The following is a 15,000-nucleotide window of genomic DNA, read 5'->3' as shown; positions in this document are numbered from 1 at the left end:
GTCAGGTTCTCCGGCGGTACTCCGGCGATGCTGTCCCGAGTGAAAAAAATGCGGCACCAGCACATGCTGGAGCCAAGCATGGGCACCGTGGCTCAAAATCGAACTTCGGCCAAGGCCTCGACCATCAATGGCACATGATGACGCATGGTGATGGCACATGCATCGACCATCATCGGCATAGGCTGCCCTTCGGTACGGGCACTTGCCTCGACCGCCATCGGCACAAGCTGGGCCCTGGTGTGGGTTGTTGCCTCGATCACCAGCGGCACATGCTGAGCCTTGGTGCGGGCGGTTGCCTCGAGCACCATCCGCAGACCCTGGGCCCTGGTGCGGCTGGTTGCCCCGATAACCATCGGCACACGCTGGGCCCTGGAGCGGCCGGTTGCCTCGATCACCATCGGCAAAAGCTGGGCCCTGGTGCGGGCGCTTGCCTCGACCACCATCGGCACACGCTGGGCACTGGTGCGGGCGCTTGCCTCGACCACCATCGGCACACGCTGGGCCCTGGTGCGGGCGCTTGCCTCGACCACCATCGGCACGCTGGGCCCTGGTGCGGGCGCTTGCCTCGACCACCATCGGCACACGCTGGGCCCTGGTGCGGGCGCTTGCCTCGACCACCATCGGCACACGCTGGGCCCTGGTGCGGGCGCTTGCCTCGACCACCATCGGCACACGCTGGGCCCTGGTGCGAGCGCTTGCCTCGAGCACCATCGGCACACGCTCCGCCCTGGTGCGGTCGGTTGCCTCGAGCACCATCGGCACACGCTGGGCCCTGGTGCGGCAGGTTGCCTCGAGCACCATCGGCACACGCTGGGCCCTGGTGCGGGCGGTTGCCTCGACCACCATCGGCACACGCTGGGCCCTGGTGCGGGCGCTTGCCTCGACCACCATCGGCACACGCTGGGCCCTGGTGCGGCAGGTTGCCTCGAGCACCATCGGCACACACTGGGCCCCGGTGCGGCAGGTTGCCTCGACCACCATCGGCACACGCTGGGCCCTGGTGCGGGCGGTTGCCTCGAGCACCATCGGCACACGCTGGGCCCTGGTGGGTTTAGGCACATCTTCAAATTTCTGCCGTGCCAATGCCATTTTTATGGCTTGTAAATTCATACAATGGTCCCCTAAGCCTTCACGTGAAGTTTCATTGGAAGATGACTCGTTTTCTATTTTTCACGATTTTCGAAACTTTTTGCGGTTCGGGATTTTTTAAAATTTTTTTATAAGGATTTTTGGCCCCAAATTTTGTAGGCATGATCCTTCTATTTTTGTTGGCATGCACAAAAAAATTCAGCTAAAAACTCGAAGTAGAGAAGATTTTGTGACCGTTTGAAAAAAGTGTCCCCATTTCAGACACTTTAACGGCTACTGGTAGCAAACCTGTAAAATCTCAAATGCTCTTTAAGGGGGTGTGAATTCTCAGAGGTTTGATGAGGGATAGGGGGCCAACACAAGGCCAAGTACCAGCACCCATCGCACATCATGTGCGCACACCCCCCGGCCCCCCTCCCAATCGTCGGAACCCCAATGCCGCCGGTCAGGTTCTCCGGCGGTACTCCGGCGATGCTCCGGCGATGCTCCGGCGATGCTGTCCCGAGTGAAAAAAATGCGGCACCAGCACATGCTGGAGCCAAGCATGGGCACCGTGGCTCAAAATCGAACTTCGGCCAAGGCCTCGACCATCAATGGCACATGATGACGCATGGTGATGGCACATGCATCGACCATCATCGGCATAGGCTGCCCTTCGGTACGGGCACTTGCCTCGACCGCCATCGGCACAAGCTGGGCCCTGGTGTGGGTTGTTGCCTCGATCACAATCGGCACATGCTGAGCCTTGGTGCGGGCGGTTGCCTCGAGCACCATCGGCAGACCCTGGGCCCTGGTGCGGCCGGTTGCCCCGATAACCATCGGCACACGCTGGGCCCCGGGGCGGGCGCTTGCCCCCAGCACCATCGGCACACGCTGGGCCCTGGTGCGGGCGGTTCCCTCGACCACCATCGGCACACGTTGGGCCCTGGTCCGGGCGGTTGCCCTCAGCACCATCGGCACACGCTGGGCCCTGGTGCGGGCGCTTGCCTCGACCACCATCGGCACACGCTGGGCCCTGGTGCGGGTGGTTGCCCCCAGCACCATCGGCACACGCAGGGCCCTGGTGCGGGCGGTTGCCCCGAACACCATCGGCACAAGCCGGCCCTTGGTGCGGGCTCCTGGCTCGACCACCATCGGCACACGCTGGGCCCTGGTGCGGGCGGTTGCCTCGAACACCATCGGCACACGCCGGCCCTTGGTGCGGCCGGTTGCCTCGACCACCATCGGCACACGCTCGGCCTTGGTGAGGGCGCTTGCCTCGACCACCATCGGCACACGCTGGGCCCTGGTGCGGGCGCTTGCCTCGACCACCATCGGCACACGCTGGGCCCTGGTGCGGGCGCTTGCCTCGACCACCATCGGCACACGCTGGGCCCTGGTGCGGTCGGTTGCCTCGACCACCATCGGCACACGCTGGGCCCTGGTGCGGGCGCTTGCCTCGACCACCATCGGCACACGCTGGGCCCTGGTGCGGGCGCTTGCCTCGACCACCATCGTCACACGCTGGGCCCTGGTGCGGGCGCTTGCCTCGACCACCATCGGCACACGCTGGGCCCTGGTGCGGTCGGTTGCCTCGACCACCATCGGCACACGCTGGGCCTCGACCACCATCGGCACACGCTGGGCCCTGGTGCGGTCGGTTGCCTCGACCACCATCGGCACACGCTGGGCCCTGGTGCGGGCGCTTGCCTCGACCACCATCGGCACACGCTGGGCCCTGGTGCGGCAGGTTGCCTCGACCACCATCGGCACACGCTGGGCCCTGGTGCGGCAGGTTGCCTCGAGCACCATCGGCACACGCTGGGCCCTGGTGCGGTCGGTTGCCTCGATCACCATCGGCACACGCTGGGCCCTGGTGCGGGCGGTTGCCTCGACCACCATCGGCACACGCTGGGCCCTGGTGCGGCAGCTTGCCTCGAGCACCATCGGCACACGCTCGGCCCTGGTGCGGTCGGTTGCCTCGAGCACCATCGGCACACGCTGGGCCCTGGTGCGGCAGGTTACCTCGACCACCATCGGCAGCCTCGAGCACCATCGGCACACGCTGGGCCCTGGTGCGGGCGCTTGCCTCGACCACCATCGGCACACGCTCCGCCCTGGTGCTGTCGGTTGCCTCGAGCACCATCGGCACACGCTGGGCCCTGGTGCGGCAGGTTGCCTCGACCACCATCGGCACACGCTGGGCCCTGGTGCGGGCGGTTGCCTCGACCACCATCGGCACACGCTGGGCCCTGGTGCGGGCGCTTGCCTCGACCACCATCGGCACACGCTGGGCCCTGGTGCGGCAGGTTGCCTCGAGCACCATCGGCACACGCTGGGCCCTGGTGCGGCAGGTTGCGTCGACCACCATCGGCACACGCTGGGCCCTGGTGCGGGCGCTTGCCTCGAGCACCATCGGCACACGCTCGGCCCTGGTGCGGTCGGTTGCCTCGAGCACCATCGGCACACGCTGGGCCCTGGTGCGGGCGCTTGCCTCGACCACCATCGGCACACGCTGGGCCCTGGTGCGGGCGCTTGCCTCGACCACCATCGGCACACGCTGGGCCCTGGTGCGGCAGGTTGCCTCGAGCACCATCGGCACACGCTGGGCCCTGGTGCGGCAGGTTGCCTCGAGCACCATCGGCACACGCTGGGCCCTGGTGCGGTCGGTTGCCTCGAGCTCCATCGGCACACGCTGGGCGCTGGTGTGGGCGCTTGCCTCGACCACCATCGGCACACGCTGGGCCCTGGTGCGGCAGGTTGCCTCGATCACCATCGGCACACGCTGGGCCCTGGTGCGACAGGTTGCCTCGAGCACCATCGGCACACTATCGGCCCTGGTGTGGGCAGTTGCCTCGACCACCAGCGGCACACGCTGGGCCCTGGTGCGGGCGCTTGCCTCGAGCACCATCGGCACACGCTGGGCCCTGGTGCGGGCGGTTGCCTCGAGCACCATCGGCACACGCTGGGCCCTGGTGGGTTTAGGCACATCTTCAAATTTCTGCCGTGCCAATGCCATTTTTATGGCTTGTAAATTCATACAATGGTCCCCTAAGCCTTCACGTGAAGTTTCGTTGCAAGATGACTCGTTTTCTATTTTTCACGATTTTCGAAACTTTTTGCGGTTCGGGATTTTTTAGAATTTTTTTAGAAGGATTTTTGGCCCCAAATTTTGTGGACGTGATCCTTCTATTTTTGTTGGCATGCACAAAAAAATTCAGCTAAAAACTCGAAGCGGAGAAGATTTCGCGACCGTTTGAAAAAAGTGTCCCCGTTTCAGACACTTCAACGGCTACTGGCAGCAAACCTGTAAAATCTCAAACGCTCTTTAAGGGGGTGTGAGTTCTCAGAGGTTTGATGAGGGATAGGGGGCCAACACAAGGCCAAGTACCAGCACCCATCGCACATCATGTGCGCACACCCCCCCGACCCCCCTCCCAATCGCCGGAACCCCAATGCCGCCGGTCAGGTTCTCCGGCGGTACTCCGGCGATGCTCCGGCGATGCTCCGGCGATGCTGTCCCGAGTGAAAAAAATGCGGCACCAGCACATGCTGGAGCCAAGCATGGGCACCGTGGCTCAAAATTGAACTTCGGCCAAGGCCTCGACCATCAATGGCACATGATGACGCATGGTGATGGCACATGCATCGACCATCATCGGCATAGGCTGCCCTTCGGTACGGGCACTTGCCTCGACCGCCATCGGCACAAGCTGGGCCCTGGTGTGGGTTGTTGCCTCGATCACAATCGGCACATGCTGAGCCTTGGTGCGGGCGGTTGCCTCGAGCACCATCGGCAGACCCTGGGCCCTGGTGCGGCCGGTTGCCCCGATAACCATCGGCACACGCTGGGCCCCGGGGCGGGCGCTTGCCCCCAGCACCATCGGCACACGCTGGGCCCTGGTGCGGGCGGTTCCCTCGACCACCATCGGCACACGTTGGGCCCTGGTCCGGGCGGTTGCCCTCAGCACCATCGGCACACGCTGGGCCCTGGTGCGGGCGCTTGCCCCCAGCACCATCGGCACACGCTGGGCCCTGGTGCGGGCGGTTGCCCCCAGCACCATCGGCACACGCAGGGCCCTGGTGCGGGCGGTTGCCCCGAACACCATCGGCACAAGCCGGCCCTTGGTGCGGGCTCCTGGCTCGACCACCATCGGCACACGCTGGGCCCTGGTGCGGGCGGTTGCCTCGAACACCATCGGCACACGCCGGCCCTTGGTGCGGCCGGTTGCCTCGACCACCATCGGCACACACTCGGCCTTGGTGAGGGCGCTTGCCTCGACCACCATCGGCACACGCTGGGCCCTGGTGCGGGCGCTTACCTCGACCACCATCGGCACACGCTGGGCCCTGGTGCGGGCGCTTGCCTCGACCAATGGTGCGGGTGGTTGCCTCGACCACCATCGGCACACGCTGGGCCCTGGTGCGGGTGGTTGCCTCGACCACCATCGGCACACGCTGGGCCCTGGTGCGGGCGCTTGCCTCGACCAATGGTGCGGGTGGTTGCCTCGACCACCATCGGCACACGCTGGGCCCTGGTGCGGGTGGTTGCCTCGACCACCATCGGCACACGCTGGGCCCTGGTGCGGGTGGTTGCCTCGACCACCATCGGCACACGCTGGGCCCTGGTGCGGGCGCTTGCCTCAACCACCATCGGCACACGCTCGGCCCTGGTGCGGGCGTTTGCCTCGACCACCATCGGCACACGCTGGGCCCTGGTGTGGGCGCTTGCCTCGACCACCATCGGCACACGCTCGGCCCTGGTGCGGGCGTTTGCCTCGACCACCATCGGCACACGCTGGGCCCTGGTGTGGGCGCTTGCCTCGACCACCATCGGCACACGCTGGGCCCTGGTGCGGGCGCTTGCCTCGACCACCATCGGCACACGCTCGGCCCTGGTGCGGTCGGTTGCCTCGAGCACCATCGGCACACGCTGGGCCCTGGTGCGGTCGGTTGCCTCGACCACCATCGGCACACGCTGGGCCCTGGTGCGGGAGCTTGCCTCGACCACCATCGGCACACGCTGGGCCCTGGTGCGGCAGGTTGCCTCGACCACTATCGGCACACGCTGGGCCCTGGTGCGGCAGGTTGCCTCGAGCACCATCGGCACACGCTGGGCCCTGGTGCGGTCGGTTGCCTCGATCACCATCGGCACACGCTGGGCCCTGGTGCGGGCGGTTGCCTCGACCACCATCGGCACACGCTGGGCCCTGGTGCGGCAGCTTGCCTCGAGCACCATCGGCACACGCTCGGCCCTGGTGCGGTCGGTTGCCTCGAGCACCATCGGCACACGCTGGGCCCTGGTGCGGCAGGTTACCTCGACCACCATCGGCAGCCTCGAGCACCATCGGCACACGCTGGGCCCTGGTGCGGGCGCTTGCCTCGACCACCATCGGCACACGCTCCGCCCTGGTGCTGTCGGTTGCCTCGAGCACCATCGGCACACGCTGGGCCCTGGTGCGGCAGGTTGCCTCGACCACCATCGGCACACGTTGGGCCCTGGTGCGGGCGGTTGCCTCGACCACCATCGGCACACGCTGGGCCCTGGTGCGGGCGGTTGCCTCGACCACCATCGGCACACGCTGGGCCCTGGTGCGGGCGCTTGCCTCGACCACCATCGGCACACGCTGGGCCCTGGTGCGGCAGGTTGCCTCGAGCACCATCGGCACACGCTGGGCCCTGGTGCGGCAGGTTGCCTCGACCACCATCGGCACACGCTGGGCCCTGGTGCGGGCGCTTGCCTCGAGCACCATCGGCACACGCTCGGCCCTGGTGCGGTCGGTTGCCTCGAGCACCATCGGCACACGCTGGGCCCTGGTGCGGGCGGTTGCCTCGACCACCATCGGCACACGCTGGGCCCTGGTGCGGGCGCTTGCCTCGACCACCATCGGCACACGCTGGGCCCTGGTGCGGGCGCTTGCCTCGACCACCATCGGCACACGCTGGGCCCTGGTGCGGCAGGTTGCCTCGAGCACCATCGGCACACGCTGGGCCCTGGTGCGGCAGGTTGCCTCGAGCACCATCGGCACACGCTGGGCCCTGGTGCGGTCGGTTGCCTCGAGCTCCATCGGCACACGCTGGGCGCTGGTGCGGGTGTCACGCCCTGGGCGGGCGCGCCAGGCACATCAGCCAGACCAGCAGGCGAGCCAGCAGCTAAGGCCCGCAGACCAGGCGTGCTGGCGGGTATCAGTGCGCAAAGCCTATCAAACGAGCTCCAAACGCCCGCCCATCTTGCAGGCCAACTCATGAGACCAAGGCCTGGCATTTGGGCTGCCCGCACCACATCCAGAAGGGCCCGAGGTGCTGGATACGCAAGGGAAGCTTCTGGAACCAGGCAGGATCAGCATCAGCATCCTGGCAGATTTGGTTGACCCTGAAAATCAGGAACCAGCATCTTGATTAAATGTAATCCCATGATTGTAGCCTTTATTTTAGGGATTTGCCATTAAGTTGTAGCTGGAGCCTCAACTATAAATAGAGGGCTGCTCCACCCTCATTTGTACACCATCAAACACTTCTGTTTCAGTGAATACAAGAGCATTTCCAGAATTCTGTTTTTCTATCCTGTTTCTCTTTAACTTGCGTAATCAGCCCTTCCCTTTGTTCTAGTGCCCGCACGCTTGTGTTTTAGGCTGACTTAGGCATCAAGGACGAGATTCCAAGCCTAAGGCCGCACGGATTCTGAGTCTAAGGTCGGAGCCCGTGACAGTTGGTATCAGAGCAAGTTCGATTCTGCGTGTTTGTGTTGTGCAGGTTAGATCGTGATTGAGGAGATGGCATCCCAAAGCGACGTTGCTAGCCAACAACCAGAGGCCCAGGAGCATGGGCGAGGAAGAGGCAAGAAAGCTTGTTCTAGAGATATCTGGTCTACCATGGACGGTAGGCTGGCCAAGGTGGAGGTGACCATAGGCGACATGGGGGAGAAGCTGGAGGAAGTAGAAACTCACATTGCATCGCTAGACTCCATGGGGGAGGAGATCCAAAGTGAGCTAGCAGCTGCTCTCAACAATGGCCTGGATGCGATCACCCAAAAGAATGAATCCTTGGAGGCGGAAGTTCTGACTTTGCGAGATGGCATGGAGGCCATGCGCCATGGCATGGAGGCCATGCGCCAGCGGATGGAGGAGCTTACCAGTGAGCTCGTGACTTGCAAGACTGCCATTGGGAATGGCATGTTTGCTGGAGTGTCCAGATCCAGATTGGATGTCCCCAAGCCTAAGGAGTTTAAGGGGACTAGGGCGGCCAAGGAAGTAGACAATTACCTTTGGGGTATGGAGCAGTATTTCCAGGCCATGGGCATGCAAGACGAGGCGATAAAGGTAAGCACCGCTGCTATGTATCTCACTGATGTAGCCTTATTGTGGTGGAGGCGCAGGTGTGATGATGTCAGGCGTGGGAACGCCAAGATTGGAACCTGGGCAGAGTTCCAAAAAGAGTTCAGAGAACAATTTTACCCGGAGTATGCCGATGATGAGGCACGGGCAAAGTTGCGCAGGTTGAGCCAGCAAGGGAACATAAGAGAGTATGTTCAAAAATTCTCTGAACTGATGCTACAGATCTCGGATCTAGGCGAGAAGGACGCATTCTTTGCTTTCATGGATGGGCTGAAGCCGTGGGTGAAGCATGAGCTACAAAGGAGGGGAGTTCATGACTTGGCTAAAGCCATGACCACTGCCGAGGCATTGATAGAGTTCAAGCCTCTGAACAAGTTCGAGTCTACCAAGCCCAAGGGTAAGGGCAGGGACGATAGGGACCGGAAGAAGCAGTCCAATGGGAAGGATCGTGACCGGGAGTCCAAGGATGGAGACCGAGACCGTTCAACCAAGGATGGCGAGAGGAAGCCATCAGCAGGCAAGTGGAAAGCAAAGGGGGACCGAGAGCCACTAGCATGTTACCTATGTGGAGGGAGCCACATAGCACGCAATTGCCCGCAGAAGGGCAAGCTGGCTGCTGTAGACAGGGAGTCTGACGAGGAGCCAGAGTCAGGGGCAGCAAAGCTTGGGTCGTTGGTGCTCAATGCTGTCCAGAGTAAGGGGAGCCGCAAGCCAAAGGGCTTGATGTTTGCGGATCTGATGGTTGCGGGTCAGAAGGTGAGCGCACTGGTGGACACAGGTGCCTCACATCTTTTCATTTCAGGTGATGGAGCCCGGAAGCTCGGACTAAAGGTGCAGAAAGGGACTGGTACCATTAAGACGGTGAACTCCAAGGAAGTTCCAGCCATTGGAGTAGCACGGGGAGTGGAGTTGCAGCTTGGAGATTGGAAAGGCAAGGAGACCATTGAGGTAATACCCCTTGACGACTATGAGTTTGTGATTGGGTTGGATTTCCTTGTTCGGATTAACGCCCTCCTTGTGCCTTTTGCCGATTGTGTTTGCATCTTGGATGCACGGTGCCAATGCCTAGTACCATTGAGGAGAGGGTCTGGAGTTGGGTCACGGGTGGTGTCAGCCATCCAATTTGCCAAGGCGGTAAGCAGACAAGAAGACACCTTCTTGGCAGCCCTGAAATATGATGAGCCAAGGGAGAAGGAGACCGAGTCACCCTTGGAGGTGCTAAAGGTGCTGAAGACCTTTAGTGATGTGATGCCCGCAAAGCTGCCTAGCAAGCTACCACCTAAGAGGGAGGTGGACCACAAGATCGAGCTGGTGTCCGAGGCCAAGCCACCAGCCAGAGCCCCTTACCGAATGTCTCCACCAGAGTTGGAGGAGTTGAGGAAGCAGCTCAAGGAGTTAGTTGATGCTGGCTTCATTAGGCCATCGAAAGCACCCTATGGTGCACCGGTTCTATTCCAGCGCAAGCATGATGGGTCGTTGCGGCTGTGCATAGACTACCGGGCTTTGAACAAGCTGACCATTAAGAACAAGTACCCCATCCCACTCATTGCGGACTTGTTCGATCAACTTGGGAGCGCAAGGTGGTTCACCAAGCTGGATTTGAGGTCAGGCTATTATCAAGTCAGGATCGCGGAGGGAGATGAGCAAAAGACAGCATGTGTCACTCGGTATGGTTCGTATGAGTTCTTGGTGATGCCTTTCGGACTCACGAATGCCCCAGCAACATTCTGCACCCTTATGAACAAGGTACTTCAGTCGTTCCTTGATCGGTTTGTTGTGGTTTATTTGGATGACATTGTGATCTACAGCCAGACTTTGGGAGAGCATGTAGACCACTTGAGACAGGTGTTCGAGGTGTTGCGGGCGCACAAGCTGTTTGTCAAGAGGGAGAAGTGCTCATTCGCCCAGCAGGAGATCCCATTCCTTGGCCACATAGTGGGAGGTGGCAGGATACGCATGGATGAAGGCAAGATAGACGCCATCCTGGAGTGGCAACCACCAGCCAAGGTCACTGAGTTGAGATCATTCCTTGGGCTGGTTAACTACTACAGGCGCTTCATCAAGGGTCACTCAGCAATAGCCACGCCATTGACTGACTTGCTCAAGAAAGGGAGAGCATGGGAGTGGAGCGCAGGGTGCCAGGAAGCCTTTGACAGGTTGAAGCGGGCTGTGACCGAGGAGCCAGTCTTGGCCTTGCCAGACCATGCCAAACCGTATGAGGTGCATACGGATGCATCAGACTTTGCCATAGGGGGCGTGTTGATGCAAGAGGGACGTCCAGTCGCGTTTGAGAGCAGGAAGCTGAACGAGACTGAACGCAAGTACACGGTCCAAGAGAAGGAGATGACTGCAGTGGTGCACTGCTTGCGCACTTGGCGCCATTACCTGTTGGGGTCGAGGTTCGTGGTGAGGACGGACAATGTGGCAACCAGCTACTTCCAGACGCAGAAGAAGCTGTCCCCCAAGCAGGCGAGATGGCAAGATTTTCTTGCGGAATTTGATTTTCAGATGGAGTACAAGCCGGGGCGGGCGAACTTAGTGGCAGACGCCCTGAGCAGAAAGGCTAACCTTGTTGCCATTAGCCAACCAGAGGGGTCACTGGTGCCGCGCATCAAGGAGGGACTTGCGCATGATCCTACAGCCAAGGCTCTGATGGAGTACGCCCAGCAAGGTAAGACTAGGCGGTTTTGGTTGCAGGATGGGTTGCTGTACACCAGGGGCAGTAGACTGTTTGTGCCGCAGCATGGGAAGCTCCGCAAGGAAGTTTTGCAAGAGTGTCATGATTCAAGGTGGGCTGGACACCCAGGAGTGAGCCGCACCTTGGCGCTGATCGAGGACCGGTACTACTGGCCGCACATGAGGGACGATGTGGAGGCCTATGTGAAGACTTGTCTTGTGTGCCAACAGGACAAGGTGGAGCTCAAGAAACCAGGGGGTCTCTTGGAGCCATTGCCAGTGCCAGAGCGACCATGGGAGAGTGTTTCTCTGGACTTTATAGTCGGTCTACCCAAGACAGAGGGGTTTGGAAGCATCATGGTAGTGGTGGACAGGTTTTCCAAATATGGAATCTTCATTCCAGCAACCAAGGAGTGCCCAGCCGAGGAGGCAGCTCGATTGTTCCTGAAGAACATGGTGAAGTACTGGGGAGTGCCGAGGACCATTGTTAGTGATCGGGACGGGCGTTTCACGGGCAGGTTCTGGACTGAGTTGTTCAAGCTGTTGGGGTCAGACTTGAACTTTTCCACCAGCATGCATCCGCAGACCGATGGGCAGACAGAACGTGTGAATGGACTACTGGAGGTCTACCTCAGGCACTATGTGAGTGCCACACAAAGGGACTGGCCAAAGCTACTGGATATTGCGCAGTTTTCCTACAACTTGCAAAGGAGCGAGGCAACGAACCAGAGCCCATTTGAGGTTGTGACAGGGCAACAACCACTAACACCCGGTTCGATTGCTGCAGGTTATACAGGACCGAATCCAGCAGCATACAAGTTTGCCAAGGCATGGCAGGAGCAAGCTGACTTGGCCAGAGTTTGTCTACACAAGGCGGCCAAGAGGTCGAAGAAGTGGGCAGACCAGAAGAGGCGGGATGTGCAGTTCCAGGTTGGAGACTTGGTGTTGGTGAAGCTGCATCCCATTGTGCGCCACAGGGGGCTGCACAAAGGCCTAGTCCGGAGGTATGAGGGACCTTTCTGAGTAGTCAAGAGAGTAGGCAAGGTTGCCTACAAGCTGGATATGCCACCCAAGCCGAGGGTACACCCGGTGTTCCATGTGAGCATGCTCAAGCCGTTCCATGAGGATGAGGGAGATCCAGGACGGGCAGAATCAAAGCGTGCACCGTTGGGAGCAAGGGCCTCATATGAGAAGGAGGTCCACAGCATTATGGCTGACCGGGAAGTGAGACGGAAGAACTATCAACCAAGACATGAGTACTTGGTGCGCTGGAAGGGACTTCCAGACAGTGAGGCGAGCTGGGAACCAGCAGAGGACTTATGGCAGTTCGGGGACCAGATCAGGCAGTACCATGCAGAAGACGCAACGAGGGCGTTGCGCAATCAGGTGGGGGAGAATGTCACGCCCTGGGCGGGCGCGCCAGGCACATCAGCCAGACCAGCAGGCGAGCCAGCAGCTAAGGCCCGCAGACCAGGCGTGCTGGCGGGTATCAGTGCGCAAAGCCTATCAAACGAGCTCCAAACGCCCGCCCATCTTGCAGGCCAACTCATGAGACCAAGGCCTGGCATTTGGGCTGCCCGCACCACATCCAGAAGGGCCCGAGGTGCTGGATACGCAAGGGAAGCTTCTGGAACCAGGCAGGATCAGCATCAGCATCCTGGCAGATTTGGTTGACCCTGAAAATCAGGAACCAGCATCTTGATTAAATGTAATCCCATGATTGTAGCCTTTATTTTAGGGATTTGCCATTAAGTTGTAGCTGGAGCCTCAACTATAAATAGAGGGCTGCTCCACCCTCATTTGTACACCATCAAACACTTCTGTTTCAGTGAATACAAGAGCATTTCCAGAATTCTGTTTTTCTATCCTGTTTCTCTTTAACTTGCGTAATCAGCCCTTCCCTTTGTTCTAGTGCCCGCACGCTTGTGTTTTAGGCTGACTTAGGCATCAAGGACGAGATTCCAAGCCTAAGGCCGCACGGATTCTGAGTCTAAGGTCGGAGCCCGTGACACGGGCGCTTGCCTCGACCACCATCGGCACACGCTGGGCCCTGGTGCGGCAGGTTGCCTCGATCACCATCGGCACACGCTGGGCCCTGGTGCGACAGGTTGCCTCGAGCACCATCGGCACACTATCGGCCCTGGTGCGGGCGGTTGCCTCGACCACCAGCGGCACACGCTGGGCCCTGGTGCGGGCGCTTGCCTCGAGCACCATCGGCACACGCTGGGCCCTGGTGCGGGCGGTTGCCTCGAGCACCATCGGCACACGCTGGGCCCTGGTGGGTTTAGGCACATCTTCAAATTTCTGCTGTGCCAATGCCATTTTTATGGCTTGTAAATTCATACAATGGTCCCCTAAGCCTTCACGTGAAGTTTCGTTGGAAGATGACTCGTTTTCTATTTTTCACGATTTTCGAAACTTTTTGCGGTTCGGGATTTTTTAAAATTTTTTTATAAGGATTTTTGGCCCCAAATTTTGTAGCCATGATCCTTCTATTTTTGTTGGCATGCACAAAAAAATTCAGCTAAAAACTCGAAGTAGAGAAGATTTTGTGACCGTTTGAAAAAAGTGTCCCCATTTCAGACACTTTAACGGCTACTGGTAGCAAACCTGTAAAATCTCAAATGCTCTTTAAGGGGGTGTGAATTCTCAGAGGTTTGATGAGGGATAGGGGGCCAACACAAGGCCAAGTACCAGCACCCATCGCACATCATGTGCGCACACCCCCCCGGCCCCCCTCCCAATCGCCGGAACCCCAATGCCGCCGGTCAGGTTCTCCGGCGGTACTCCGGCGATGCTGTCCCGAGTGAAAAAAATGCGGCACCAGCACATGCTGGAGCCAAGCATGGGCACCGTGGCTCAAAATCGAACTTCGGCCAAGGCCTCGACCATCAATGGCACATGATGACGCATGGTGATGGCACATGCATCGACCATCATCGGCATAGGCTGCCCTTCGGTACGGGCACTTGCCTCGACCGCCATCGGCACAAGCTGGGCCCTGGTGTGGGTTGTTGCCTCGATCACAATCGGCACATGCTGAGCCTTGGTGCGGGCGGTTACCTCGAGCACCATCGGCAGACCCTGGGCCCTGGTGCGGCCGGTTGCCCCGATAACCATCGGCACACACTGGGCCCCGGGGCGGGCGATTGCCCCCAGCACCATCGGCACACGCTGGGCCCTGGTGCGGGCGGTTCCCTCGACCACCATCGGCACACGTTGGGCCCTGGTCCGGGCGGTTGCCCCCAGCACCATCGGCACACGTTGGGCCCTGGTGCGGGCGCTTGCCCCCAGCACCATCGGCACACGCAGGGCCCTGGTGCGGGTGGTTGCCCCGAACACCATCGGCACAAGCCGGCCCTTGGTGCGGGCTCCTGGCTCGACCACCATCGGCACACGCTGGGCCCTGGTGCGGGCGGTTGCCTCGAACACCATCGGCACACGCCGGCCCTTGGTGCGGCCGGTTGCCTCGACCACCATCGGCACACGCTCGGCCTTGGTGAGGGCGCTTGCCTCGACCACCATCGGCACACGCTGGGCCCTGGTGCGGGCGCTTGCCTCGACCACCATCGGCACACGCTCGGCCTTGGTGCGGGCGCTTGCCTCGACCACCATCGGCACACGCTGGGCCCTGGTGCGGGCGGTTGCCTCGACCACCATCGGCACACGCTCGGCCTTGGTGAGGGCGCTTGCCTCGACCACCATCGGCACACGCTGGGCCCTGGTGCGGGCGCTTGCCTCGACCACCATCGGCACACGCTGGGCCCTGGTGCGGGCGGTTGCCTCGACCACCATCGGCACACGCTAGGCCCTGGTGCGGGCGGTTGCCTCGACCACCATCGGCACACGCTGGGCCCTGGTGCGGGCCGTTGCCTCGAACACCATCGGCACAAGCCGGCCCTTGGTGCGGGCGGTTGCCTCG

Source organism: Durio zibethinus, unplaced genomic scaffold, assembly GCF_047325235.1.
Source record: "Durio zibethinus cultivar Kanyao isolate XHJ-2024 unplaced genomic scaffold, ASM4732523v1 HiC_scaffold_404, whole genome shotgun sequence".
Taxonomy (NCBI): Eukaryota; Viridiplantae; Streptophyta; class Magnoliopsida; order Malvales; family Malvaceae; genus Durio; species Durio zibethinus.
This window is presented reverse-complemented; position numbering follows the sequence as displayed.